Source organism: Leuciscus leuciscus, assembly GCF_965113295.1.
Source record: "Leuciscus leuciscus genome assembly, chromosome: 10".
NCBI classification, from domain to species: domain Eukaryota; kingdom Metazoa; phylum Chordata; class Actinopteri; order Cypriniformes; family Leuciscidae; genus Leuciscus; species Leuciscus leuciscus.
The window spans coordinates 29,182,340-29,187,828 of record NC_138734.1 but is presented as its reverse complement, the minus strand read 5'-3'; positions in this window follow the sequence as shown (position 1 = coordinate 29,187,828).

Genomic DNA, 5,489 nt, shown 5'->3' with positions numbered 1-5,489 from the left:
CCTTTACCATCTGCGTGATTGAGGAGGAAAACAGCGTACCTTTCACCACCAGCCCAGGGACAGACCAGCCTGAGCCCACCCAAGAGGGAATACTGGTGGAGTTTGAGGGGATTAAGTGTAGCCCAAGTCCCATTACCCTACAACTCCAGTGGGCTTCCTTGTCCCTCCAGCGCCACATTGGTAAATCGTCACTCTACCTGCACTATGGATGTCCATGAGGCGGAAGAAAATGGCTGTTGATAAACCATTAAAGACGGACCTACTACACCTACTGTAACTATCCGAGGTTGTTAATCGATAATGTGCATTTGTTTAAGTCACCAATTTGCATTTTTTTTAATTCTACATTTTTTTGAATTTTTTTCATTCTATTTTTTAAAGAATATCTATATATTTATTTACTATACTCAGATTTATTATAATTAATTATATTTTATCTATAATAGGCTACATACATTTATTATTGAATACTTAATTATAATATAAGTATTTACGCTATAGAGAGCCTAAGTCCCTCCCCTCCGCTTCCGGCTCATGGGACCTTATTTCCGAAAAAATATGTATGGTAGTCAATGGCGAGAGACAACTTATCTTTTTATTCCATCTGAACTGTGCCCTGAATTACACATATGATGTTTATCAATTTAAAAGATAATTATGAAAGTCAAGAAAGTCGCAGTTTGTCATAAAACAGAAGAGTAACATTTAATTGTATGTGAAAATCGCTAATGAACTACATCTCTCGTCTCGCACTGTGTACGTATGTGTGCAGTCTGGTACAAAACACTCAGGCATGACGGCGTAACGTTACGATTATAACTGAAGTCTTATAACGTAAGACTAGAAAAAATAACCGACGTTAGCTTCAATAAAGTTAGCTTCATCCATTGAGAGAAAAGGTATGACGTCACATGTGCGCCTTTTGGGTTTGTAGTCTTTGTAATTACGTATTTTCACAGTCTTATACCTCAACAGTTTTACATCAAACTGCGACTTTCTTGACTTTAAAATTTATCTTTTAAATTGACAAATATCATATGTGTAATTCAGGGCACAATTCAAACGAGATCAAAATATTTGTTGTCTCTCGCCATTGACTACCATACAATATTTTTCCGAAATAAGGTCCCATGGTGGTCCACCGGAAGGGGAGGGACTTAGGCTCTCTATAGGGCAGCGATATTTGAATGGCGGACTACGGTCCGGTTCTGGACCCCGGCTTGGTTCCATCCGGACCGTGGCCCATAATTGCTCCATTTTACCGCTTCTACAGATTAAAGGGAGCGGTGTGTCAAAACAACTGAGCAGTACACGCCTCAAGAGCTCAGGGTCGTTTACAGTAATGATCTTTCGGCGCTACATCCTTTAATATTTTTATCTAGAGCCAATTAACACGCTTCACTCAAGCCCTTTCCACTCGCATTGCTTCTCTCTCTCGCTAAAGACGTAATGCACCACATTGAGAGCTGCAGATGACGTGGTTATTTTAACAACAGTAGCAGAAACACAGTGAGCAGCAAAATAGACACTTTTGCTAAAACGCTGCAGAAAACGAGAATGCAGCAAATACAATTATTTCTATATGTCATACAGATGACTCAGACCATTTAACTAAACCAGGTTAACGTGTGGCACCATTTTGAAATTTAGTTTTTTCCATACATTTAGCATTATTAAGCATATTAAGAGCATTTCATAATAAACAATGTTATAATTTGGAAAATTATTTAGAGATGGCAAGGGAAGACAAAACGCTTTCAAATGACTAGTTAACTTTGTGTTGTGCTCATGAGGAGAGTTTAGATTATTAGATTGTGTACATTGTTTTTAGTAGCCTAGTTTATTACTTTGATCAAAATATATATAAAAAAAATAAATTAACTCTGCACCCCCAGTATGTTTTCTCAGTCCCAGGACCTTCTATGAGCCATACACAAATACCTTTTTATATTAATATCCACTTTAGAGAAATATGTACTTTTTTTGGTAAATAGTGGTAAAAAAAAAAATTACACATCACTGCTTTGGTTCTCAGGACCCAAGATTGATTATTTTGAGTGCTTATTTTTTCTTTTACAAAGTACTTGTCAGGGTGTGGTGCAGGCAGAAGAAGACGAGAAGGCAAAAGGCTCCAATACAAACTTTTACTTAAAATAAATTCCAACAGGTACATGCAAACAGGATATACAAGCACACTAAATAAGACTAAAAACAGACAAAGACTGATTGAACTGAAGGAACTTAAATACTAACACTGATGAACACTAATGACAGAAACACAGGTGGAACAGATGATAAATTAACTAGACACAGGTGATACAACTGAACTAATAATGACTGAAAACGACGTGACAAGATTACAGGTAGACAAGTCCAATGAAAACAAACTAAAGAGAACAAAACAGTGACAGTACTACGGCTGTTCTGATGGAAGTTTATAGCTTGGCTATAAACACTGATGTCTACGGTATCGATCAAAATACACTAAAGCACCTTTTGAAAGTAGGTTAACTTGATGCGACTTGAAGAGATTCATTCCAAAACACTGCCTGTCCAACGCTATCTCACGACCAATTCGTACGAATTCGTAAGATTTGTCTAATCCCCAGTGATGGGTAGGTTTAGGGGCTGCGGTCAGGGGTAGTTCATTCGTACGAATTCATACGAATTGGGCAACTCGTAAAATATGTACGATTTAGCAAAAAGCGTACGAATTCGTACGAATTAGCCACCTCATAAAATACGTACGAATTGCCGTGAGATCGGGTTGGCCTGTCTCATTTCAGAGGCACTCAGCATACCCAGTTAAAAAGTCACCGCTCTCCATACCATCTTTTACCTTTTATAACTCTTTATAATTTATATTTAATGGGGAAAATAATTCTGGATCCAATGCTGCCGGGGGGGAAAAAGGTCACTATACTGCGCTGTAAAATTAAGGCTTGCTCGAGGTCTCAAAATGAGTCATTTCTCTCTGGCTGCATACGTCATTAACGATAGCTAATGTCATTCATTTGTGCTGTGACTTACACAGTTCTTTATGAAAGCTGACACATACAATAAATTCAGAAGCCTGTTACTGTACAGAATGCGAGGCACAATTCAGTCATTGTATGAGCCTTTGGCCAGCAGGACTGCTGGAGTAGGAGAGAGAGAGAGCAATGAGCAATGACACCCCTCAAATTGATGTGATTTTTCACTTCCACATTTGGAGAAGCATTACATACATGTGGTTGAAACTGAGCTCTGCTATACTTTTCCCCTTCCCATGAATTCACCATGACATACTCCACTCAAAGAACTTCAGAAAGTGATATTTACCCAGCTGCCCTGCTGGGTATATTAATCAAAACATAAAGCCCATTTGATGGGGATTATAACATGCAGTTGTATTATTTGGCAAAATATACTGTATGCAACTGAAATATTGTGATTAATCTGGTGCAGAAACTCCTAAAACTGAAGGCTACGCTGAATGCTCACTGACCTTTTTGGGATGTGCTTTGGATAAAATGCAGGACAGTCTGTGTAAAAACAACTGGGTGTTGTTGAGAAAAGTGGCTTGCTGTCCCAAAATGCTGCCAAAGACGTAATAAGTGGAATATTCCCCGGGAAAGAACCTTTTTGTGTATTGTCTATAAGCATACATCTCTGTGTGTGAGTTAGGCCAGAAACATACTCCAAGACTTGTGAACAAACCAAGATGTGAATGCTTAGCCAGTGCATTGCAAGTGCTACAGTAACAAACCTTAGAACTCAAAGGGACAGTGTCATTTTAGGTTTCATTAATATTTTGAATTTGTTTTTTATTTTTATATTTTTAATTTTAATTTCAGTTAGTTTTAGCAATTTTGTTGTAATTTGTCATTTTTATTCGTTTTCTATATTCGTTTTTTTTTATAACGTCAAAGGTTTTAAAAAATTATTTCAGTTTTAGTTTTAGTCAAGTTAAAGGAACACTCCACCGTTTTTTTAAATAGGGCTTATTCAACGTCTTTCCTACATTTAGATAGGTGGGCAAGCGCATTTTTGTCTCAGTGCATGCATTGTTTTTTGGCAGCGCCACCGCTAGCTTAGCTTAGCATAATGAATGGAATCCTTTGTTGCCAGCTAGCATGTCGTGAGTAAAAGTGATCAAAACATTATTTTTTTTTTTTTTACTAATTACTTCTTGTGGCCTGCATATTCACAACGAGTACAAATAGCAATGCCGATTAAGATTAGGCAATTTCCTAGGCAGATATTGACTTGGGACTATATTGGGATGAAGCACAGGCAAAGCACTACTACTTGGGTGCAGAGATATCACGCAACACCTGAAATCCCCCCACGTTGAGCCTGGTCATCGATGGCAGTACCTTGTCCCACTCTCCACAGCACAGACACTCTATTTCAGTCGGCATAGGTTGGCATATTCCCCCACACTCACACCACCAGTTCGTGTTGGCTCACGTCCTCAGGCTGTTGAGCGATCGCAACCTCCTCCTCCTGTCGTTCTATTTCCAAAGCACGCAGCTCCTCCTCTCAAAGTCTGGTTCATAGAGGTATGGTTCTGGATCTTGACTATCTGAGAAGTCACCCTCTTCGTCTCTCACAATATCCGCCATGTTCATCGCCATTACCTATGTCTACTGTAGGAAAAATAGCCAGCTACTATTCACGCCGGTATGTTGACGGAAGTTGGGGGATTTCAGGTGTTGCGTGATATCTCTGCGCCCAAGTAGCAGTGCTTCGCCTGTGCTTCACCCCAATATAGTCCCATGTCAATATTGCCTAGGAAATTGCCTAGTCTTAATCTGCATTATTATTTGTACTCGTTTTAAATACGCAGGCCACAAGAAGTAATTCGTTTTTTTTTATTCGTTTTTTTTATCACTTTTACTCACAACATGCCAGCTGGCAAAAAAGGATTCCATTCATTATGCTAAGCTAAGCTAGCGGTGGCGCTGCCAAACTAAAACAATGCATGCACTGAGACAAAAATGTGTTTAACCACCTATCTAAATGTAGGAAAGACGGTGAATAAGCCCTATTTAAAAAAACGGTGGAGTGTTCCTTTAAGAGAGAGAGAGAAATGTTGCCTTTCAACTATAGCTGACAAAAAAAAACTTTTATTTCATTTTATTTCAAGTAATGAATATGTTTTTTTATGGTTTTAGCTTTAGTTAAAGGGGACAATAGTAACCTTCAAATGTACGTGCCATTAAACCAGATAAAGTATCTTGCATCCAGAGGAAATATATTTGAAAATGTTTATATCTCATGAGTCTTAGTGGAGTTCTCAGTTGAATTACTTTGAATTTTAAACCTTGTCTCCGATGTTTCTTCAAAAGTTCTATAGGAGAAATAAAAATAGATACAAATGAGACAATTGTTGACATACAGTAAGAGTACAGCGCTATAACATTAACAAGGACAGTCTGCAGACTGTCAAATCTTAGCAAATCAGTTTGAGACGTTGAGATATAACCTTTTTTTGAACTTCATTT